Source organism: Gossypium arboreum, chromosome 10 (genome assembly GCF_025698485.1).
Source record: "Gossypium arboreum isolate Shixiya-1 chromosome 10, ASM2569848v2, whole genome shotgun sequence".
NCBI lineage: Eukaryota > Viridiplantae > Streptophyta > Magnoliopsida > Malvales > Malvaceae > Gossypium > Gossypium arboreum.
The window spans coordinates 103,972,427-103,998,966 of NC_069079.1; the positions used below are offsets into that span (position 1 = coordinate 103,972,427).

At 38.0% G+C, this 26,540-nt stretch overlaps 1 non-coding gene across 1 annotated transcript; it reads right to left on the bottom strand.

Annotated features, from left to right (window-relative positions):
- Positions 1-1,994: 1,994 nt before the first annotated feature.
- On the bottom strand, positions 1,995-2,102 carry LOC128282662 (small nucleolar RNA R71). The gene has a single exon (XR_008273016.1). It is a non-coding gene; the product is annotated as a small nucleolar RNA R71 (small nucleolar RNA).
- Between the last annotated feature and the right edge of the window lie 24,438 nt (positions 2,103-26,540).

Consider the following 26,540-nt stretch of genomic DNA (forward strand, 5'->3'; position numbering starts at 1 on the left):
TTTAACGTATTTTATGGATGATTTCCCATTAGAATTGGTGAATTCGATGCTCCTAATGCTTTAATTTCATGTTTTATACTTAGGAGAGCATAGGAGAGCGAAAGGAACGAGAAAACGGGCCAAAAATAGAGAAAATGGGCCAAAGTACGAAATCAACACGGCCTGGACCTCCTCACATAGACAGACCACACGGCTGTGTCAATTTGGCAGGCTCGAGCACAGCCTGAAGTAATCGCACATGGGCGTGTCACACGGGCATGTCCCTACTGAGCCCAAGTTGAGTCCAATTCGGAAAAGGCTAATTTTGAGGGCTTTTAGGCATTCCAAAGCCTAAAAATACACTCTAGAGGAGGAAAAAAAGGGACACACAAGGAGGGATTAAGAAATTACTCCGAGGAAGCCGATTGATCCATCTCAGAAGCCGGATTCATCATCAAGACTGAAGATTTCTCCTCAATTTCCCCTTCAGGAGTTTTGGGTTTTCTTTATGCTTTGTATTCTTTCTTATTCTGAGATGTTTTCTTATTTAGTTATGAATTAAAACCCCTAAATACCTAAAGGGAATGAAACCTAAGACGAATCTTGTTATTATTTTTTGAATTGTATGATAAATATTTAACTTGTTCTTAATTATGTGTTTTTAATTCTTGTTTTGATATCCCAGGATACTGATTCAAGATAAGCTCTTATTCAGAGGAGGAATAGACCCTGTATAAGAGTACATTTTTCATAATTAAGCGGAGTTGTTTGCACGCCTAGACATAGGGTGACAAGATTTTACCGGATTAAGGTAAAACCTAATAAGGGGATCCATAGATCGAGTTAATGTAACCCTAGGGTGTTAATTAGAGAAAGGTTTATATTCAATCTAGGGATTAGACGTTATTAGTATTGAATAGGGATAATAACATAACTTAGGGATCTCTACGGAACAAGTTAAATGAATAAATCGTCCGATTCAGAGCCAGAATAACAAGTATAGTCTAGGTGGATTTTTTCCTAGGTATTGTCTTAATTCCAATTTTATTCTCTGTGAGTTCTTAGTTTAGATAATTTGTTAGTTAAAACAAAACCTCTTTATTCTTAGGCTAGATAATAAAAAGACAGTCATTACTAATACTTTTAGTTCCTTTGGGTTCGACAATCCGGTCTTGCTAAAACTATACTACTTTTCGATAGGTACACTTGCCTACATCGCGATAATAGTTAGTTTCAAGAACGATTAATTATAAATATTTAAAACCTATCACGAAATCACATGATCAAGTTTTTGGCACCGTTGCCGGGGAACTAAGATATTAGGGACGCTCAATTTTTATTACTTTAGCCATTTATTTTTCTTGCAATTTAATTTAATTTAATTTATTATTATTATTAATTAATTTACTTTTTTTTCTTTCTCTTGGCAAGTATTTATAGTTTATGACTAGAAGAAACCCGTCAGGACCACTACTTTTTGACGAAAAAATCGATCGTACAGTTCGCAGACATCAAAGAGAAATAAAGCGAAGCTTAAAATACACAGAGAAATAGCAAGAGGACGATACTCAACCCCCAACCGAAGAGATGGCTGAAAAGCAAGATAATCAGCTACCTCCTACAATTGCGGTTAATCAAAATCCTGCTCCACGCACTATGTATGATTATGTTAAACCTTCTTTAACAGGAACTGAATCGAGCATAGTTAGACCTACTGTAGCTGCAAATACTTTTAAACTAAAACCTAACACTATTCAAATGATACAACAATTTTTTCAGTTTGATGGTTTGCAGGATGAGGATCCCAACGCTTACTTAGCAAACTTCTTAGAACTATGCGATACATTTAAAATTAATGGTGTTTCTGATGATTCTATTCGTCTTCGGTTATTCCCTTTTTCATTGAGAAACAAAGCTAAACAGTGGTTAAACTCGTTACCACGAGGGTCAATCACTACTTGGGAACAAATGACCGAAAAATTTCTATTAAAATATTTTCTGCCGGCTAAAATGGAAAAATTATGTAATGATATCTCTTTGTTTGTACAGATGGACTTAGAAACTCTTTACGATGCATGAGAGAGATATAAAGACTTACTGAGAAGTTGCCCTCACTATGGGTTACCGTTTTGGCTACAGGTTTAAACATTCCATAATAGCCTGAATCCTTCGACTCGACAAATGGTTGATGCAGCTGCTGGCGGAACCATCAATAATAAAACACCTGAAGTTGCCTATGAGTTTATAGAGGAGATGTCACTGAATAACTATCAGTGGCAAGTCATGAGGACTAAGCCAACTAAAACAGCAGGCATTTATAACATCGATTCGGTTACTATGCTGTCAAACCAGGTAGAACTTCTAAATAAAAAGATTGATGGTTTATTTGGTTTTACTCAGGTACATCTAGTAATGAGGTGCGAGACAAATGGAGGAGAAGCATGCACAGAGTATTAACCCTTTAACCCTAGCATCAAAGAGGAACAAGTCCAATATATGGGTAACAATAACTCTCGATCCCAAAATAACCCATATAGTAACACTTGCAATGCAGGTTGGAGGAACCACCCCAATTTCTCGTGGGGCGGTCAAGGAAATCAAAGACCACAACATCCTCCGGGTTTTTAACAACCACCCTATCAATAGGAAACGAAGCCGAACCTTGAAGAGATGCTCCCAAAGTTTATATCGGTGTCAGAAACCTATTTTCAGAACACTGAGACAGCACTTAAAAATCAACAAGCATCGATCCAAGGGCTCGAAACTCAGATAGGCTAGCTTTACAAACTAATCTCCGAACGACCACAAGGTAGCTTGCCAAGTAATACTGAACCCAACCCAAGGGAACAGCTGAACGCAATTAATATTCAAGATGACGAAGGAGTCGTTGATCCTGAACCAGAACTGAGGCAAGAAACTGTGGCAAGTAAAGGTCAAGGTGAGGTAGGTCATAATAAAAACAAATCAGTGAATGTTGAATATAAACCTCGTGTGCTATACCCCAACACGACAAGGAAAGAGCGCTTAGATGAACAATTTGGTAAATTCCTTAAGCTCTTAAAAAAAATTACACATTAACTTATCGTTTATTGAAGCTTTATCGTAGATGCCAAATGCAATGAAATTTTTAAAAGAGCTTTTAGTAAATAAGCGGAAGTTAGACGAGGTGTCACATGTGGAGCTAAACGCAGTGTGCTCAGCTATTCTGCAAAATAAGCTACCGAACAAATTAAAAGATCCAAGGAGTTTTACGATTCCTTGCTTAATTGGTAGTTTAGATGTTAATAATGCATTAGCTGATTTAGGGGCTAGTATCAACGTCATGCCTTACAAAATGTTTAAGCAACTAGGTCTCAGGAAACCCAAATAGACTAGGATGAGCATTCAATTAGCAGATAAAACTATAAGATTCCCTAGGGGTATTATTGAATATGTGCTAGTTAAAATCGATAAATTTATATTTCCCATTGACTTCATTGTTCTAGACATAGAGAAGGATAGCAACACTCCTTTAATTCTAAGAAGGCCCTTTTTAGCAACTGCTAAAACAATTATTGATGTTGGCATAGGTGAACTCACACTCCATGTGGGAGACGAAACAATCACCCTTCAAACTCACAATTCCGGTAACACATTAGAAATTGAAGGTGATCGTCTAAACCATTCTACTAAAACTGACAATATAGTGCAACCTTCTTTGCAAGAAATGAATCTGAAGGAAGTACATGAGCCATTCTCAAGCAATAGTAGAGGACCTAATCATGAAGATTAAAGGCTACAAATCGAGGAGCTAGATGAATAGCGAACGCATAAATTGAGAACACCCGACAAACCGAATCTACGATGGAACAAGCTCAATACCTTTCCAAATCAAAAGGTCGGAGATAGAGTCTTATTAGATGCCGCAGATCCCCACATTGTCGCTACCACACTGAATGAAGAAATCCCTCTCAGGTACACAACATTTTCCCATTCGGTACTGTCGAGGCGAGTCATCCCAAGTTTGGAACTTTTAGGGTAAACAACACCCGTTTAAAACCTTATTTTGATGAGATTGATAGCAGGAATGAGGATTATAAACTCCTCAAACCACCATGATCATTCAGCGGAGAGGTAAGTCAAGCTTAGACTATAAATAAGCGCTTTTCGGGAGGCAACCCGAGCACAAACTGTATTAACTTCTTTAAAATTTAGTCTTCAACACCTAACTTACTAACGAAGCTCTTGAATACAAGTTTTCCACATAGACACAGCCAAGCACACGAGTGTGCTTAGGGCTATGTAAAAACAGGGCAAAGATTTCCCTAAACATGGGCTACGATAAAACGCCACGGCCGTGCGACATGACTGTGGTCGAGCCTGCCAAAACAACATGGGCGTGCGACATGCCCGTGTAGAAAAACCATGGGCGAACCTGTTAAAACAGCACGGGTGTGCGACACACCCGTGTCTAGCACCCATGGTCGAACCTGTTAGATTGACACGGGCGTGGGAGAAGCGAACAACGCCAGACACGATCGTGTGATACGGCTATGTGCTCCTACACGCCCAAGGAACATAGGCGTGTACTAAATGTCAGACGCGCCAAAATTCAAAATTCACGAATCACACGGGCTAAAATTGGGGAACACGGGCGTGTTGCCTAGCCGTGTGCCCTAAAATCTATAAATATTGTAACGCCCCAAAAGTATGGGGTCTGTAATTTTACGTGTTTTAGTATATATTCCATACTTGCTTGTGTGGTTAGTTGATATAAATGTGTTTGGGGGTATCTGGGTAGTCCCCGGTTCAAGTTTCGACTTTTACAGCATCTTTTTTTTGCCCTTAAAAGAGCGTAAATGCTGGCACTTAGGCTCTATAAATATTCGTGGTTGATGGGTGACACAAATGAAGCATGTGGTCAGGTGGCAAGGAGGCGTTAAGTGTGTGCCTGTGGTCATGGGTTCGAATCTCAGTTAACGCAATGGGGGGCTTTATTTTACGTTTTGGTGGCGCAAGAGGTGAAGTTTGACTTAAATTCTACAGAGGTGGTTGGAGACTTGGTCAAAAGGGAATTTGGTTTGAATTTGAATGGGAGGTTGGTGTGGTTATGGAGGGATAAGGGGAGTGAATCATAGAGATAATCAACGGATATGGTGTTGGTAGGAGGTTGTGGCCAAATGGAACACTAAGGTCCCTTGGTTTCGGTTTAGGGAAGGATTGGGATATTTTTGTATAGTGTGGAGTGGCCGAATTCTTCAATTTCGGTACTCTGCTGTGTGGTGGCTCTTTTGTTGGCATATTTCTCTTCTCTTTTTCTCTCGGTGGTATCTTTTTGTGTTAGTCAGGCAAGTGTCCTCTCTCTTTTGGGTCTTATTCCATTTTGAGAAGCACTACTTCCCTTATTTTCTGCGGTGGCCGATTCTCTCCTTTCCCCTCGGTTCTTTTCTCACACTCTGTTACCATTTGCCGATTTGATCTCTTTTCCCTCGTCACTTTCTCTTTTCAATTTTCTTTAGCCGAACCACTCTTGCTAGCCAAACCACTCTTGCTTTCTTCTCTGTTCATCTACTTCTTCCTAAAGTTTCCCCCTCTTAGGCCGAATGTTGTGCTGCTTGTCCCCGTGCACCCGTTTCTTTTGAGCAGCAAGCTCTGTCAATCGTACGTGGTTCCAGCATCTGTTCTTGCCTATCGTTTGGTTTTTGGGGTAAGTGTTCCTTATTGTGCTTTTTAGCCTTTCATTTCTTTCTTTAGTGGTATGTTCGTTGTGGATGCTTACTCTCTAATCCTTTTCGTATGTTTGGATCTCTGGTTTCTAACTCTCGAAGGGATAAAGGGATCCTACAGAACTCAAAGGTGTTTAAATCCCTCTTTCGCGTTCGATCTAATCACTGGGGTAAGAAGATGGAAAATCTTTCTAACTTTAGTTTGGGGATTGTTTTGAACTATAGATACCATGCCTTGGATGCTATATTTATTGTTAATAAAGTCGGCTATTCATGCAGTAAATCGGCAGGAGTTGTGCGATCATCTTCAATTGGTAATCTAGGTGTTATTAATCGTATATCTTGGGACAAGGTTGGATAGTTGAAGAACTTGAGTGGTTTCGTTAACAGGTGTGTAACCGCACCCCTTTAAAATATCGATGAAAAGCCGAAACTGTAGCATGAACGGTTACACGACCATACGAATACTTATGGGTAAACTAAGCCATGTACTACGGGTGACCATCGAAGAGGTCACCATGGCAAACTTGTGGACTTGGGTTACTTTGGGCCTCATAAGGGCCGAAACAAGTTGTGTGGGTCGAAGGGTTCGCAGGCCCACACGGATAAAATGTACGGTAAGTACCAGGATATGGTTTGGGTTGTGAAATTGTCTAGTCGCGATCGGGAAAAGGGGCTAGATGGGCCACGCGAGCGGATGGACCCACTTTTGCCGAGTAATGGGCCTCGGCCCACTAACACTGTTTTGGTCATATGGACTATTTGAGTTATTCGAGATGACTGTAGACCCTCCGGGAGGTTGTTAATGATATTGAAACCTTAAGGTTGGTTAAATGACGGAAATACCCCGGTGAGGGTAAGAATTACGGTTATACCCCTAGCTGAAGAGATGATTACTATGTCCTAGCAATTGGTTAACTGGTATGTGTTGATAGTTATATGACTAGTTGTGGTTACAACATACTGCATACACTTAATAATTATGACATGACATACTGCATAGGTTGGGTATATGACATGGAGGAAGTACTGTACTGATGACTATGTCACGATGATTATTACTGGTAGTTTACCACACATACTGTTACTGGCAGCTATGTTGTGATATCATTATTACTGACAGTTTTGCTGCGATATTGGTGTACTGGTTGGGTGGGTTGATTGATATCCCCATAGGTGTGTTGGTTAGTACGGGTGGTGTGTTGGCGGGTAAGGTATGGGTTGCATTTTGCATTTATACTGATAATGTATTGGGCTTGGGCCCACATTGCTACTGTTTAAGGGCTAAGGCCCAGACTGCATTGTTACTGAATAGGGCTTTGGCCCAGACTGTACTGATACTGTGCTAGCAACTGATTATTTGTTTGGAATTACACACTGAGTTTTCGTAAACTCACCACATTTCTTAATGTGCAGGTAATCCCTAAGCTTGTTGATTTGGAGCTGCGAGGGACTAGGAGACGGCCACACTACTGTTTCTGTTTCTTTAGTTGCAACTAGATTTCGTTTTGGGTTTTTCTTAATTTATGTAATAAGACCGTTGGTGGGTTTTTAAGTTTTAATTTGGTTTGTGATTTCCTATACTAAATTGCTAGTCTAGGAAAACTCGAGATTTAAAAAAGGCATGGTTTTTTTTAAGGAGCACGAGCTCCCAACAATAAAGTTTTCAAAATGCTTCCGCGGTTTTAAATGAGGTAATACACCAAAGACAATCAAGTTGGTAAACGTTTTGATGAGAACTTTAGTTTATGAATATTAAAAGAATGTAGATTTAGTGATGGATTTTCACCGAAAAGTTTGAATTTGGAAAATGGTTTGATGTGACTCACCAGATTCAGTCATAATGTCTAGGCCGGGTTTGGGGTGTTACATTTAGTGGTATCAGAGCCAGGTTACAAAACTTGGCTGTGGATTGGGTTTTAAAATTTTGGTAGATAATAAGACTGTTTTCAAAATATGTAAGGTGTTTTGAAATATGGTTCAAGAAAGTGTGGCACACCGAGTCTCTGGCGCCAAATCTGTAAGTTCTCTGCTAGTATTTGATGTTGTAAGAGTAATACTGGAAAACTGTTATAGTTGATAGCATCAAATCTTTGGTTAGAGCAAACTGAGGTTGTAGAAGACCGGTATTGGTAGCGAAATTTCGATTCGCGAGAAGAAAAATCTGAATATTGCTTATCATAAAATATCTTTTAATAATAAATCGAAATTATAAACTGATAGCATAAAACTTATAATTATAGACAAAGCGTATTTCGTTATGAGCGCTAGAGGTACTCGTGGAAGGGGTACACGGGGCCGTGGTAGAGGCCGAGTGAGTGCTAGGGTTGGGTCTTCAGCATCGGGTCACATGTCTGCGGGGGAGACACCGGCTTCACCAGTAACTGAGATCGGGTCTCATGATCGAGTAGTGGGAGATGACGCCCTATCTCAGGCAATGTTGCGGGTTCTTGAAAGGGTTCTTTGGAGCGATGCACGGGTCGATGGTGGGGTCAATTTCGGCGGCTCCGGTCCAATAAATTTGAGATTTTTAGGGTTGTTTCTGGAGTAGCCCCGAACGTGGCAGAATATTGGTTGGAGGCTACAGAACGGATAATAGATGATCTAGACTGTACTGTGGAGCAGAAATTGAAGGAGGCAATGTCATTGCTGCGAGATGAGGCTTACCAATGGTGGCTTACTGTGAGGGAAGGTACACAAACTGACCGTCTTACATGAGATTTCTTTAAGGCGTCCTTTCAAGGAAAGTATGTGGGTGCAAGTTATGCGAACGCCCGAAGGAAGGAATTTTTGAACTTGACCCAAGAGAGTAGGACTGTGGTGGCATATGAGGTAGAGTTTCTGCGGTTGAGTCGTTATGTTCGTGGGATGGTAGCGACAGAGTACGAACACTATGTGCATTTTGAGGATGGCCTTCGGGATGAGTTAAGAGTTTTGATAGCTCCGCAGAGGGAGCAGGATTTTGCTGCCCTTGTTGAAAAACTAAATATTGCTGAGGACGTGAAGCGCTCTGAGCGCCAGAATCGGGAGAAAGATAGGGGCAGAGGAAAAAGGGATTCTGGGTTCTAAGGTGCAGTGAGTAGGCCTAATAAGAGGGCCAGGTTTAATGGGCCAGTTTGAGTTGGAGATCCTGTTGTTTCTGCAGGACCGCAGCCCTGTGCTGAATGTGGGAGATCTCACTTAGCTGAGTGTTGGAAAAAGATTGTAGCGTGTTTTAGATTTGGGTCCACAGAGCATCAAGTTAGGAATTGTCCTCAGAGGCCTACTCAGACGCAAGCTGCAAGACAGGGTCATGTTCAGTCGGTGAGAGGTGGTCAGCCACTAAGAGGTCGTGGCCAGGCTAGAGGTGGAAATGGGTTTGGACGAGGACGTGGAGTACCGGGCAGGGGCACAGATAATACTGAGGCGAGGCAACCAGCCTTGGTTTATGTTGTTCATTACCGGGAGTAGGGTGACTCCCCTGACATCATAACCGGTACATTTTTGATTTATAATTTACCTTATATTGCCTTAATTGATATTGGACCCACGCATTCGTATGTTGCGTGAACTGTGTCTAGGTTGTTGGGTATTCCATCGGAGAGCACTGCTAGTAAAATGATGGTGTTGAGCCCGCTAAGGCAATTGGTCAGGGTGGATAAATTGTTCAAGGATGTGCCATTAGAAGTTCAAGGGGTCGTATTTCCTTCAAATTTGATGGAGCTGCGATTCGGGGAATTTGATATTATTTTAGGCATGGATTGGCTAGTAAAGCATCGTGCAAGGTTGGATTGCGCTGCTAAGCGGTTGGTGTTGAGGTCTTCAGAGGATGAGGAGGTGGCCGTAATAGGGGAGCGAAGGGATTATTTGTCTAATGTAATATCGGTGTTAAGAGCTGAGAAGCTGGTTCGCAAAGGTTGTGAAGCTTTCTTGGCGTATGTTAGTAATTCTGAGACTAAAAGTCTCACTATTGAGGATGTTAGAATTGTTAAGGATTTTACGGATGTTTTTCCTGAAGAGCTTCCAGGCTTGCCTCCAAACCGTGAGGTCGAATTCAGAATTGAGCTCCTACCTAGAACAGCTCCGGTGTCTATTGCCCCGTATAGGATGGCACCAAAAGAACTAGTGGAGTTAAAGGCTCAAATTTAAGAGCTGTTAGACCGAGGATTCATCCGACCTAGTGTGCCTCCGTGGGGAGCACCAGTGTTGTTCGTGAAGAAGAAGGATGGGTCCATGCGCATGTGCATTGACTATCAACTACTGAATAAGCTGACCATCAAGAACAAGTACCCTTTGCCAAGGATTGATGATCTATTTGATCAGTTATGTGGAGTCGCTGTGTTCTACAAAATAGATCTTTGATCTGGGTATCATCAACTAAAGGTTAAGGAAGCTGATGTGTATAAGACAGCGTTTAGGACTCATTACGGTCATTACGAGTTCTTAGTGATGCCGTTTGGGTTAACGAATGCACCAGCTGCTTTTATGGACATGATGAACCGCGTATTTCAATCTTATTTGGATCAGTTCGTGGTAGTATTTATAGATGATATTTTGGTGTATTCGAAAATCGAGGACGAGCATGATGAACATTTGCGGACTGTTCTTCAAATTCTGAGACAGAAGCAGTTGTATGCAAAATTCAGTAAGTGCGAGTTTTGGTTGCAAGAGGTAACATTTCTGTTTCACGTGGTGTCTGTCGAGGGGATTAGGGTCGACCCTCAGAAAATTGAAGCCGTGTTAGAATGGAGACCACCAAGGACAGTATTTGAGATTCAAAGTTTTTTTGGGTTTAGCAGGTTATTATAGACGTTTTATGGAAGGATTTTCAGTGATAGCTGCACTGTTGACTAAGTTGTTGCGAAAAGGAGTGTCGTTTGTTTGGTCCGATAAACAACAAGAGAGTTTTGAGCAATTGAAAAAAGTTCTAATTGGGGCCCCTATTTTGATTCAGCCAAAGCCTGGAAAGGAATTTACTGTTTATAGTGATGCGTCACACATTGGACTAGGCTGTGTGTTGATGCAGGAAGGAAGGGTGGTTGCTTATGCGTTGCTACAGCTTAAACCCCACAAGGCAAATTACCTCACTCATGATTTGGAGTTGGCAGTGGTGGTATTTGCACTAAAAATCTTGAGGCATTATTTATATGGGGAAAGAACGATTATCTTTACGGACCATAAAAGCCTCAAATACCTCTTTACTCAGAAGGAGCTGAACCTCAGGCAACGAAGATGGATTGAGTAGCTTAAAGACTATGATTGTTCAATTGAGTACCATCCAGGCAAAGCTAACATGGTAGCTGACGCACTGAGCCGTAGAGTGGTCTCTGATTTAAGAGCAATGTTCGCTCGCCTTAGCTTGTACGAGGATGGTAGCTTGCTAGCTGAATTGTAAGTGAGACCGACTTGGATTGATCAAGTTAAGGAAAAACAGTGGTTGGATGAGTCATTAATTCCTCATTTTCAGTGAGTGGAGAAAGGTGAGACTTCAGATTTTGAAGTGAATGGGGAAGGGATGTTATGTTTCCATGGAAGGGTGTGTATATCGAAGGATTCCGATTTGAGGTAGGCTATCTTGCGAGAGGCGCATGGTAGTCCTTATGCCATGTATCCTGGTGGGAGTAAGCTGTACCGAGATATTCGTGAGTTGTATTGGTGGCCTGGGTTAAAACGTGAAGTTACTGATTATGTGAGTAAGTGTCTGATGTGTCAGCAGGTTAAGGCGGAACATCAAGTACCTTCTGGATTGCTGTAACAAATTAAGATTCCACTCTAGAAGTGGGAAAGGGTGATCGTGGATTTTGTGAGTGGGTTACCCTTAATGCCTTATAAGAAGGATTCGATTTGGGTAATTGTGGACCGACTGACTAAGTCTGCTCATTTTATACCGATCTGTACTGACTATTCGTTGCAGAAGTTGGCCAAGTTGTATGTGGCTGAGATTGTAAGACTGCATGGGGTACCAGTGTCTATCGTACCAGACGGAGACCCTAGGTTCACATCTCGATTTTGGAAAAGGTTACACGAGCCTTTGGGTACATGACTAGATTTCAGTACTGTGTTTCATCCGCAAATGGATGGACAGTCTGAGAGGGTAATTCAGATATTGGAAGATATGTTAAGAAGTTGTGTATTGGATTTCAGGGGTAGTTGGGAGGATTATTTGCCGTTAGCAGAATTTGCGTATAACAATAACTATCAGTCCAGTATTCGAATGGCACCATACGAAGCTCTATATGGTCGTAGGTGTTGTACCCCTACTTGCTGGACTGAACTGGGTGAACGTCGAATTCTGGGGCCGGAGTTGATTGCTGATACAGAAAACAAGGTAAAGCTGATTCGAGAGCGGTTGAAGGAGGTATTCGATAGGCAGAAGTCCTATGCAGATTTAAAATGTAAAGGGATGGAGTATTCTATGGGGGATTATGTCTTACTTAAAGTGTCGCCGTGGAAGAAAATTATGAGGTTTGGACGGAAAGGTAAGCTGAGCCCTAGGTTTATTGGGCCTTATCGGATACATAAGCGAGTAGGACTGGTTGCGTATCAACTTGAGTTGTCCCCGGAGTTAGAGAAAATTCACGACGTGTTTCATATTTCAATGCTTAGGCGGTATCGTTCTGATCCTCGTATGTCGTACCAGTCGAGGAAATTGAAGTTAGGCCTGATCTAACCATCGAGGGGGAACCAGTGCAGATATTAGAGCGTGATGTTAAGATATTAAGGAAAAAGTCTGTGCCACTGGTCAAGGTACTTTGGCGTAATCACGGCACTGAAGAGGCCACTTGGGAATCAGAAGAGGCGATGCGACATCAATACCCCCATTTATTTTGACTAGGTAAATTTCGAGGTCAAAATTTCTTTTTAAGGGGGTAGAATTGTAACGCCCCAAAAGTATGGGGTCTATAATTTTACGTGTTTTAGCATATATTCCATACTTGCTTGTGTGCTTAGTTGATTTAAGTGTGTTTGGGTAGTCCTGGGTTCAAGTTTCGACTTTTGCAGCATCTTTGTTTTGCCCTTAAAAGAGCCTAAACGCTGGCACTTAGGCTCTATAAATATTCGTGGTTGATGGGTGACACAAATGAAGCATGTGGTCAGGTGGCAAGGAGGCGTTAAGTGTGTGCGTTTGGTCATGCGTTCGAATCCCAGTTAACGCAATGGGGGGCTTTATTTTTCGTTTTGGTGGCGCAAGAGGTGGAGTTTGACTCAAACTCTACAGAGGTGGTTGGAGACTTGGTCAAAAGGGAATTTGGTTTGAATTTGAATGGGAGGTTGGTGTGGTTGTAGAGGGATAGGGGGAGAGAATTGTGGAGATAATCAACGGATATGGTGTTGGTAGGAGGTTGTGGCCAAATGGAACACTAAGGTCTATTGGTTTCGGTTTGGGGAAGGATTGGGACGTTTTTGTGTAGTGTGGAGTGGTCAAATTCTTCAATTTTGGTACACTGCTGCGTGGTGGCTCTTTTGTTGGCATATTTCTCCTCTTTTTCTCTCGATGGTATCTTTTTGTGTTAGTCAGGCAAGTGTCCTCTCTCTTTTGGGTCTTATTCCATTTTGAGAAGCACTACTTCCTTTATTTTCTGCGGTGGCCGATTCTCTCCTTTCCCCTCGGTTCTTTTCTCATACTCTGTTACCATTTGCCGATTTGATCTCCTTCCCCTCTTCACTTTCTCTTTTCAGTTTTCTTTAGCCGAACCGCTCTTGCTAGCCAAACCACTCTTGTTTTCTTCTCTGTTCATCTACTTCTTCCTCCAATTTCCCCCTCTTAGGCCGAATGTTGTGACACTTGTCCCTGTGCACTCGTTTCTTTTGAGCAGCAAGCTCTGTCAATCGTACGTGGTTCCAGCATCTTTCCTTGCCTATCGTTTGGTTTTTGGGGTAAGTGTTTCTTATTGTGCTTTTTGGCCTTTCGTTTCCTTCTCTAGTGGTATGTTCATTGCGGATGCTTACTCTTTACTCCTTTTCGTATGTTTGGGATCTCTAGTTTTTAACTCTCGAAGGGATAAAGGGATCCGATAGCACTCAAAGGTGTTCAAATCCCTCTTTGGCGTTTGATCTAATCACTGGGGTAAAAAGATGGCAAATCTTTCTAACTTTTGTTTGGGGATTGTTTTGAACTATAGATACCATGCCTTGGATGCTATATTTATTGTTAATAAAGTCGGCTATTCTTGCAGTAAATCGGTAGGAGTTATACTATCGTCTTCAATCGATGGTCTAGGTGCTATTAATCGTATATCTTGGGACAAGGTTGGATAGTTGAAGAACTTGGGTGGTTTCGTTAACAGGTGTGTAACCGCACCCCTTTAAAATATCGATGAAAAGCCGAAACTATGGTATGAACGGTTACACGAGCACGGGCGTCGTCAGCACTCATGACGCCTATTTTTTATGGTGTATGTCGCACGGGCACGTCATTGACCTTGCCTATTTCATCGCCCTCGCGATTCAGCACCAGACGGAGCGGCAGAGGAATGGGGTTATCTCCATTGGCCCCTATGTTACTCGGTTGGCTCGAAACTTTGGGCTCCTCAGCACCGCAACCTAAGAATCATCCTTAACCCTTATTGGCTAGATGTCTCCACAATACATCTCGAGCATGCTTAGTATGGGGATGATCAAAAAGCGCCGAGGAACCTACCTTCCTCAATATTGTCTCGCCCAATCTACCGAGGAGGAGGCCTATGAGGACATTCCTGATGATGTCCCTCCACAGCACGAGGACCCACCGACTCAGCCACCACCACCCTCTCGCCTAGTTCATGCGGCGGTTTCATATGCTTACATCTTTGAGCACCTCACTCGATTCGAGCAACGGTGTTTTCAACGATTTGACAACATTGATGCTACTCTATAGCAGATTTGTCAGCACCTCCACATCTCATCGCCAGTCCCACCTCGCCAACCATCCAGCGATGAAGATGTTTAAAAACATTTATTTATTATTTTATGTTTTTAATTTTTATTAAAACTACTTTTTATTTTTATTAGATTTTCGAATTTTATTTTTAATTATCAATTTCGTTTATTTCTTTATGAGTAATTATTCTTCCTAATATCCCCTAAAAAGTTCCTGATTTTATCACAGTTATGTAGAGCTCTTAAGCTCATCATCGTATAAGAACTAAAAACTCCACCGGGAAAGGTTCTCCATGACTGCCATGTCCTAATCGATCATGACCATAGCTACCACTAGATATAATATTCTTTTGGTGTAGGACTTATGGACTAATGAACCTCTACCAACGTCGGAGTATCCTCCTCCACTTTCGCACTAATTACCCTCCAAAACTCCAGTTCAAGGAATTTATCATAGAAGAAGTTTCACTTCTCTCCCTATCTTATTTTTATATTCTAATATCTATCTTTGTACATTGAGGGCAATGTACATCTTAAGTGTGGGGGGTATTTATTTCATTATTAGAAAAATCCCTGAATGACTGCCTTGTTCTCTTGGAAAGCTCTCATATCGTATTTAGGATAAATTTTGATTGATTTATGACGTTGATTGATATATCTTGAATTAAAACATAGGCATTTATGCATTAATTTTTTAAACCTTAAGACATTAGAGAATCAAGCATGATAAGTTGATTTTTAAGAATTTAAAATTTTAGGTTGTTTCCTCAAGAGTTTAGGTATTACTTTGAGTTAGAATTCACAAGTTTTAAACATCAAAAAGCCATAATTTTTGTGAGATTCTTGAGCCTTTTGAGCATCTATTAATTCTTTCATGCTCACTTTTATTATTGCTTTGAGTGCGTCAGTATTGAATTGTTATTCTAGAACTTGCTTGATTATGCATGTCAAGACCACACCATTTGATTTGATATGTCAAAATGATTAAGACACTTAGGATTAATCCACTCATGCCATGAAAAGCCTACCTCCATGATTAACCCCTACTAAACCCCCTTGAGCCTAACAAGCCATTTCTTGTATTATCCTTAATAGTAACCCTTAACCCATTATTGTTGAAATCCCCTAAATTAATCCCTATTTTTGTCGAGATTTGAGTTGAATAATTTGCTTAGCTATGTCTTGTTCTTAATAGTTAGTCTATGTTATTTAACTTGTTCTTAAAAAAGAGTATATATATTAATAGTGATCTTCTGTTTGTAAGCTTCAGTATTTAAATTCCATAGTCAGAGAAGGAGTTATATTGTACGTAAGTGATGATTAAATATTTTTCTAGTTAAGTAATTTTTCAAACTTAATCTCGATTCTAACCTTTTCTTTTAGCTTGTGACCTCACCCCCTAACCAAGTCTTATTACAACCCTCTAAAGACCTTTTGATTGATGTATCATCTTAAATTATAGTGGTGGAGATTTGATTTTCATGCAAGCCTATGATAATGACTTTTCATTATTGACTATTGAGTGCTTCATTTATTGTCCTTAAACACCTCGAGTGATTTGAGTGAATCTTTAGTGAGGATGTGAAACTCTGTGATATTCTGAATCAAAGGTAATTACTTAGATGAGGGGAGACACCTATGTTTGCATAATTAAATACTCAACTTGGAATGTTTGAAACTTTTATGTTCTTTTAGTTGAATTCTCAATGTATGATTACCTATGGATTATTTTGAGATTACCTATGGATTATTTTGAGATATTATCGATAGAAATTATAAGTTGAGAAGAATTTATTTTGATCATGAGTTGAAAATTTTGCTTGAGGACAAGCAAATGCTTAAGTGTGGGGGTATTTGATAAACCGTAATTTATACATATTTTTACCCCACGTTTAATGCATTTTATGGATGATTTCCCATTAGAATTGGTGAATTCGATGCTCCTAATTCTTTAATTTCATGTTTTATACTTAGGAGAGCATAGGAGAGCGAAAGGAACGAGAAACGGGCCAAAAATGGAGAAAATGGGCCAAAGTACAAAATCAACACGGCCTGGACCTCCTCACATAGGTAGACCACATGGCTGTGTCAATTTGGTAGGCTTGAGCACGACCTGAAGTAATCGCACATGGGTGTGTCACACGGGCATGTCCCTGCCGAGCCCAAGTTGAGTCTAATTCAGAAAAGGCTAATTTTGAGGGCTTTTAGGCATTACAAAGCCTATAAATACACCCTAGAGGAGGAAGAAAAGAGACACATAGGGAGGGAGTAAGAAATTACTCCGAGGAAGCTGATTGATCCATCTCAGAAGCTGGATTCATCATCAAGACTGAAGATCTCTCCTCAATTTCCCCTTTAGAAGTTTTGGGTTTTCTTTATGTTTTGTATTCTTTCTTATTCCGAGATGTTTTCTTATTTAGTTATGAACTAAAACCCCTAAATACCTAAAGGGAATGAAACCTAAGACGAATCTTGTTATTATTTTCTGAATTGTATGATAAATATTTAACTTGTTCTTAATTATGTGTTATTAATTCTTGTTTTGATATCCCAGGATACTGATTCAAGATAAGCTCTTATTCAGAGGAGGAATAGACCCTGTCTAAGAGTACATTTGTCATAATTAAGCGGAGATGTTTGCACGCCTAGACATAGGGTGACAAGATTTTGCCAGATTAAGGTGAAACCTAATAAGGGGATCCATAGATTGAGTTAATGTAACCCTAGGGTATTAATTAGAGAAAGGTCTCAATTATTCAATCTAGGGATTAGACGTTATTAGTATTGAATAGGGATAATAACATAACTTAGGGATCTCTACGGAACAAGTTAAATGAATAAATCGTCCGATTCGGGGCTAGAATAACAAGTACTGTTTAGGTGGATTTTTCCTTAGGTATTGTCTTAATTCAATCGATTTTCCCAAAAGCAATTCCCCAATTCTATTCTCTGTGAGTTCTTAGTTTAGATAATTAGTTAGTTAAAAAAAAAACCTCTTTATTCTTAGGCTAGAGAATAAAAAGACAGTCATTACTAGTACTTTTAGTTCCTTTGGGTTCAACAATCCGGTTTTGCTAAAACTATACTACTGTTCGATAGGTACACTTGCCTACATCGCGATAATAGTTAGTTTCAAGAACGATTAATTATAAATATTTAAAACCTATCACGAAATCACGCGATCATTATTATTCAGTACATCTTACCTATATTGTTTATAAATAGGAGCCAGAGTGAGGACTAACCTGACACTTACAAGTAACAACTTGAACTCTAGATTCAACATCCAACAAGAAACTGCAGCAACTACTGCTTATAAAACATAGATACACTATTAAAATTCATTCGTATAACCTTTACCAACATCACAAACTCAGAAAACCCTCATATAAGGCCTTACTTTTCCATCTTACTGTTCACGCACTCTCATAGATCTAATTTTTCATAATGTGACATGTAAAGCCATAAATCTTACCTTGACAGGAAGTAACCATTGGTAAAGATCCAGACTTATAACTCTAGTTTGAAGGAGAAAGAAATACTTTAGGCTCTTTAAGATTTAGATAACAATATTTCTTGAAGAAGGAAGAGGAAAAGCTTCCCATTTATCTAACCTTAATATCCATATATTTAACATAAGCCCGTATTGGAGCTTGGCATGTGTCATAGCTTTCACCACTGCTTTTATAAATGGTTTACAACTTAGAGAAATGTACACAAGAATCCAACACTATATATATGTAACATCCCGAATTTTAGATTAATGAGAATGCAAAAATATTTCAAAAATAAGGAAATAACCCAGTGGTTAATTGATAATTGTAAAAGCATTGAAATTAGATTAAGGTTCCAAGTTTGATTCCTTTCCCTTGCAAAATAATTAAAATTTGCAAAAATCCCCCTTTTTTTTAGTGTGTGCCACCCATTCCTAATTAAACCTAGGTATAAATATTATTTTTAATTAATTTGATCAACCTTTAATCATTCTTTCACCACCATAGCCATCCCTCTCCTCCTTTTCTCTTCAATTTTTTCTTTCTTTCTCCCTTGTTGCCGCAGCCCAAACAACCTTGGAACACTATCTCTTTTTCTTTTCTTTTTCCAAAAAATCTTGCATCATTACCCCCTTTTTCTTACTGCCATTCTTCCCTTAATTTTGCAGCCCAAATATGAAATCTTGAATCTCCAAGAACAATTTTTGTTGTCACACCCTAAAATAGGGCCTAGGAGTTTTAGGGGTATTTTTAGAATTTTAGCGTTAGAATGTTTGAAATTTTGCGACATGGTTTACTGATAATATTTTTTACCATGATTTTTAGAAAACTAAATTAATTTTTGAAAATGAGTTTTAAATACCTTTAATTTTGAAAATAGGACTAATTTGTAAAAGAGTTCAAAATTGTGAGTCTTTATGAAGGAATTAAACCAAATTTTAAAATCCAAGCTAAATAACCTCTCTTCACCAAGTTATTTCATGTAAAAACTACCTAAAATTTGTATTTGTCATCCCTTGATTCTCTCTTATTATTTCAATCAAATTTGAACTCAAAATCCTAATTCCTTTTGATTTCTATCATCTCTTAAGTTATAAACCACTATAAAAACTAAGAAAATCACCCAAAAACTTCATCATTACACCATCTTATCCAAACGTGGGTTTTTTTTATTTGCTTCAAAGCTCGATTTTCTTCCATCTAATGTAACCATTCATCTTCCTATTAGTCTTAAATGTTATTCAGTCTTTAAAACCAAGTTTTTAGCCATTAAATCGTATGTTTTAAATAAAAGTCAAAAATTGGGTCTTTAATGGTGAATTTTGAGTTTGTGGATAAAAAAAGTGGTTTCAAAGTGTTTTTCAATTAGTTTTAACATGGTTAGAAAGTTTCTAAACTTACTTTGAATTTTCGTTAATGATTTTTTGAGTTTTAATGAATTTTCAGAAAATAGCCATAAAACATGTCGAAAAAGTCGATACTATGAGTTTAGTATTTTATTGTAGTTTAAAGGTTGGAAATTAGTCGTAGGTGAATTATAAGATGAACAAAATTGGTTTTAGGCGAAAAGATTAAGTATAGATTGATATATTCAAATTTAAAGTTTGTTCTGTTATAAGTTTCGATTACTTGAGAACTTAGTTTAGCTTATGTTTAATATGCTTGTAATCAGTCATTGGCTGGTTTTTGGATGGATTGTTGTGTGAAATTTTTTTTTTGAAGTTTCGGATTTGATAGAACCTTCTACAAGTAGAGATGAAGGTAAGGAAAAGCTGGTTTGAGCTTTTGGCTTTTTGACGAAAGCATAATTGGTGAGTGTTTGGAATAATTGCTTGTGGACATGACTGAATGTGTTATTTTGGAATTTAGTAGTAGCCTAAACCCCTATTATAAATTCTGAGTGTAAGCTTTCTCATACCTATGTTATCTTGTGAACAAAGTGCTTATGTGTTTGTGAATATGTGAATTGAGATGAGATGCTATAACATGTGATATATGGTTATGATAATTGTTGTGAAAGTGCAAATATGTACATGTTATGTATATGTTAAATGAGAGTGACAATGTTTTGTTAAAGATGCAAATATGTAGTGATTATGCACGGATAATCGGTAAGTGATATGTATTTGACTTCGGATATTTTGGCCTAGTGATCTTGAAACTGTTAGATATAGTGATTTTGGGCGTTGAGGCCTTGGGACATGTTGGAGGGATAAGGGAATGTGAGCTAAGCTCTATTCAACGGGACATGTGAGGGGAAATAATGAGAGTGTTAGCTTTATGCTTCACTTATGGGACATGTTTGACTCTATGAGTGTATGTTTGGTGTGTTGGAGATCTGCGTATCCAATGAGTGATGATATAACTCAATTTTATGTTTCACAGCTCAAGTGCCAAATTATCTTAAAATGTATATATGTGTAATGCGATGTATGCCTAAATGGGTGTGTGACCATTATGTAGTTTATCTATAAGGATGTTTTGAATATTGTGATATATGCTTGAATGTTAGGTGATTACATGTGTAATAGGATATATGCTTAAAAGTGAATATGTTTACCATGTAAAAGAACTAATAATAATGCACAAGTAAGTATATTATGACACTAAAGTTGGAACCGTTAAGGCTATGCTATACAGCTATTTCGTTAATGCTTGAAAAACTGTTTGCATGATAGTTGTTCTAGGTATTTACTGAGCTTGTTAAGCTCACCCACTCCCTTCTTTAACCATTGCAGATTAGTCGTGTGCCGGTGTGAGCGGTGTGGTTCTGAGAGGTGATCTAAGCAAGACTTTTGCATTATTTCGAAGATGTTCTATATTTATTTACATTTTGAGGAACGAGGCAATGTGGTAGACTTGTTTATAGCCATGTTAACTTCTAGACATTTTGCTGGTTTTTGGTTTGGTTTATTAGGATTACATGTTATTTTTATGCTTGAATTCATGAACATGAGAATGGATTGGCATTACTTGCTTGGACATGGTTTTGTGATATTGAATTGTTAAGTAGATCATTGAATGATTATTTTTTGAAGTAATTGATGTATGATGTTTAGAAACTAAATTGGAATGGATTAATTACATATGTATGCTGCATTTTTGAAGTCTAGAGTAGAGGTATCGGTAATCGGGTTTTAAAATCGATACTTTTGTGTTTTGAAATGTACAAGAAGTAGGAATAGAGATTTGGTATCGATACCTTGGTTCAAGTATCGATACTCGGGGTAAATTTATCGATACTTCACGACTGGTACCGATAATTTTTGAGACTTTGATTTTTAATCAAGAAACAAAATGAAAGTTTGGTATCGTTTTTCCAGGTGGTATTGTAACACCCCTTACCCGTTACCGTCGCCGGAACAGGGTACAAGGTATTACAGAACATAACACATACCATTAAACATAACCGAGACAGAAATATGTCATCCAATTTGATAGTGCATCGTATAACATATGTCTTGAACAATATTAGCCAACTTTAATGGCTTGTACGAAGTAGCTGGTCGAGTACTGTAACCAATATATTTTAAACCTAGGCAGTTATGACACGTAACAAAATAATTAAGCCTACTATACATGCCATAATTCAAAACGTTTAGTTCAAATACCCTAAAGTATTGATAGTGCGGGTAGATCTTCACGATCCTTAACTCCTGAGCAAGCTGGAGGACACTATAAGACAAAAGAGAGAAAACAAAGTAAGCTTATAGCTTAGTAAGTAAGTATGTAAATAATAATTAAAGAATCTAATATGTTTACTCAACAATTCAAGTATATCTACTTTAACTTCACTATTCATTCCACTTTGATTAAGCTGTCTCTTCTGCGTCGTATTCACTAAATAAATCATAACTCAAGTTAAAAAACTCAAAATTCAAATCCGTAAAATTTCCCTGAATCTGGACTCATAAAGCTTCTTGCTAATTTTTTTCTATAATTTTTGGTTTAGCCGATTAGTACAGTTTATTAGTTAAAGTTTCCCCTGTTACACAGCTCGACTGATCTGACCTCTGTTCACTACGAAATGAATTTCTCTCAGTACACAATTCAAACAACCCTGAAGTCTGTTTCATTTAAAACTAGTCTCAATAAGGAATTTAGGCATGTAAACTATATTTCTTAATTTGCTTTGTACAATTTTTAATGATTTTTCAAAGTTGGAACAGGGGATCACATATTCATCCTGAGCAAGTCACGTACAATTGTAAATATCTCAAAATATAGAATTCCTTTGCTTGCTCTGTTTATTTTATATTAAAGTAGACTCATTACACTTTAATTTCATATCTCATTCAACCTCTAATTATATTCCTCCTATTTTTGGTGATTTTTCAAAATCACGTCACTGCTACCATCCAAAACAGTTTTAATGCTAATTTCACTCTTTCACACATTCTTTATGCTAACCTTATTTTATCTTATATATGTATATACCACAAATCATTTTCACCACATTTCATCATTTTCACCACATTTCATTCACCATAAGTGTAGGTCCAAACCAAAATGTCACCACAAAACCATCCCGTTGAACAATTCGGATCAATCCTCGATATTTAATGGTTTGACACACCCCACCATCATACTTCATTTAGTTCGGCTCTCTTGTACACATGGTGAACACTTAGTACCACTCATGCGACCTAGCCGATTTGTCTCGTAGCTCTCTTGTCTACATGGTGTCCATCACTTGGAATCACGCATGCGACCTAGCTACATTTATCTTTCACGTAGCTCTCTTGTCTACATGGGATACATCTCGTATCACACATGTGACCTAGCTACTACATGGTGTCTCGTAGCTTTCTTGTACACATGATGTGCACTCAGCATCATACATGTGACCTAGCTACGCTCCCTCTATTTTATTCGATCTCTCCGAATGTTCAACCGGGATCTCTCTCTCTATGTCTATTTCCATTCTTCCAATAGTCGATTTATATTTTAACATCAGCTAGTATATTTATATAATAGGCTGAAATATAAGAATGTACATGAAATTATTGTAATATTTACATACAAACTTACCTTGGTGCAAAATGTGGAAATTTTGCAATTTAGTCCAAAACTTTTTCCTTCCCCCGTTCGAGGTCAATTCCACGCCTTTCTTGATCTATAATAACACATTTAGCTCATTTAATACTCATACTATTTATTTCAATCCAAAAATCACATCATGGAAAAATTACATTTTTGCCCCCTAACTTTTACAAAATTACAATTTTGCCCCTAGGCTCGGGAATTTAATTTCAGCCCTTATTCTTACGTTTTATGATATGCTGAACATTTTTCTCTTCTACGACAACATCAAATTCTCACTCTAACATATAGTTATGAACAATAGGTATTTTACTGGATTATCTTGCTTTTACTCGTTTTCACTTAAAACCGAGTAGCACAAGTTATTTAACATAATTTAAAACCTCATATTCTATCATAAAACATCAAAATACACAAATTTCACCTATGGGCATTTTTCCAAATATGAACCCTAGGTTAAATTATTATTAGCATAAGCTTAATCGAGCTTAGGGATTCTAACAACGTAAAGAACATTAAAAGCGGGCTTGGAATCACTTACTATGGAGCTTGAAAGTTGAAGAAACCCTAGCTATGGAGAGAGGAGAATTCGGCAGCAACTAAGGAGGATGATGATCAATTTTGTGTTATTTTTCCCATTTTATTTCATTTAATATCCAAATGACCAAAATGCCCCTCCTTACTAAACTTTCAAAAATTCCTTCCATGTCCTAATTTTGTCCATGAACTTAAAATTGGTCAAATTTCTATTTAAGACCTCCTAATTAATATTCCAAAGCAATTTCATACTAAAAACTTCCGGGATGCAAATTTTGCAACTTATTCGATTTAGTCCCTACTTTCAATTTAAGCACTTTAGGCATAGAATTTCATCACGAAATTTTCACACAATCATGCAATCATATCATAAACCCCAAAATAATTATAAAACAATTATTTCTATCTCGAATTTGTGGTCACGAAACCACTATTCCGATTAGGCCCTAATTCGGGTTGTCACAGGTATCGGTACCACTTAAAGAAAATATCGATACCTTGGTGTTTGTATCGATACCTATGGACCTGGTTTTAGAATTTTGCTGAGTGGACCTTATGCATGTTTTAATATGTTTATAAGACTATTTAATGTAAGTTTTGCACATGAAACTAATAACTAGCTAGTATAATTTACTTAAAACCTATATGGACGATAATATGAAAGACGTTTCTTTTAGAATAAAATTTTATTTGTTGAATATGACATGAGATGGTGGTATGGCATCCTATATTCAGGCTTGGCGACTAGGCTGGGTATAGGGTGTTACACCGCCCCTCTATTATAGCTTATGTAAGTTTTTGTTTTCTTTCAATTTCTTGATGGATCTTGTAAGTTGAATACCCAGATCTCCAGATAAAAAATTAGGGACATTTTTAAAGATTGTATTTATACTTGGTTATAAGGTATGTGCGGCACAAAAATAGGGAGAAGGATAAAATTTTGCAAAATTAAACTATTTTACAAGGGAAGGGATTCGAACTCGAGACCTTGATATATTTGCACTGACTTCTCATTTTTCTTTTATCCACTAGGTCACTTACTCATCTTTGAAATAACTCTATATTCATCTTTGAAATAATTCTACATTCTTTTAAGCTAAAAATTGGGATGTTATAGAGCCGGTTTGAGATATTTATAGCAATATTTTTTTCCTTAAAATATGTAACACCCCTAACCCGTTTCCATCGCCAGATCAGGGTTATAGAGTATTACCGAACAATTAGAAAAATTTAACATCATAACATTTAAATAAATTAATCTTATTACAAATCAATCAATCATATGCATTTGGTCCCTAAATCGAGCCTTCGAGGCCCTAAAAATAGCTTAGAAGCAATTTAAGACTAATTTGAAACAAATAAGAAGATTTAACAAAAAGTTAAAAAAGTTGAAAACAGGGGTCACACGGCTGTGTGACACAGCCCAGGCCGTGTGACACAGCCCAGGCCGTGTAACATTTGAACAAAGAGACACACAGCCATGTCCTACACATGTCTTCACCCATGTAACTCACTGAGTTGGGTCACACAGCCGTGTCGCAGGCCGTGTAACTCTCTGACTTGCAACACACAACCGTGTTGTAGGTTGTGTGCTAGGCCATGTAACTTATTGACTTATTACACTAAGGATTTACAAATGAAACACGACCATGTAGCCAGAAGTGTGTGTTACACGGCTGTGTGACAGCCCGTGTCTCAGGCTATATGAACCATAAGTTGACTCTAATTTCAAGCCATTTCAAAACCAAAACACACATAACCAACCATCCCATTTGTGCACACATTCAAGGGATTTAAGCATCATTCAAACACACCTAAACATACCATTTCAAACATCCTATATCATCTAACCAATATGTCATTCAAAGGCACCACATTTATACCAAAAGATCATTGACCAAATCAAAGCAACGTAGCCACATTTCAAGCATAGAACCTAGTTCTTTTATCTACCAAATGATATCATATATGAACATTTACATGCCATCACGCAAAAATGACCTAACTTGGCAAGTTTCCAAAGCTGAACAAAACAAACATAAACTTTAAAATCATATACAAACAAAATCAACCATTACACATTCAAGAAAGACCATATATAAATCTTATACATGCCATCTATAACCTTGGCCAAAATGCAGCTAAAAAATGCCGAAATGGTTGCTGGATAGTGTGATTGATCCCTGACAAACTTCTAATTGATCGAGTTTCTGATAATCTATAAAACAAAGGAAAGTAACTACATAAGCAATTAGTGCATAGTAAGTTCATATAAACTCAAACATAACTTGCTATTTCATTAGCACAATTCATATATTAAGCACAATATCATTACCAGGACCATAAACTTTGTAAAAAACCTATATAAACATCATCAAACTCACAAGTTAGTAAGCTCATCCATGATACATATGAATTCAACCATTATATAAGTAGATATCCATATGCACATCATTTATTACATTAACCTTTTCAAGATCGTGATTCAATATCACATTGTGTACTTACCATGCCATTCATTTACTTACCTGTTGAACCATTTAGAATTATATTGGATACTCGGGAGTGCTCACAGATAGTGTGGATTTCTATATAACTGTAACCTTTCTTTTCTAATAGTGCTAACTAAAGCTATGAAATGGGCTAGCTTACACGAGCTATGGGTTGAAACGTTAGCTACACAATACTGCTCACACGATCTGTGGAAAACCCACAACAAATGCAGGACCTCATCCATTGGTAGGACATTCAAGACCAACACCCGGAACATGAAATCCTTAATTACATGTCATTCGTATCCTAAGATTCTTAAGGTTCAAAAGGGATTAGTTATCCGTCAATTATTCATACATCGATACATGTAAAATTTCAAGTCTGATTATATTAACACAACATAGCAAATAATCAATTTAGCTAACATTAATACGATCATAATTAATATGAA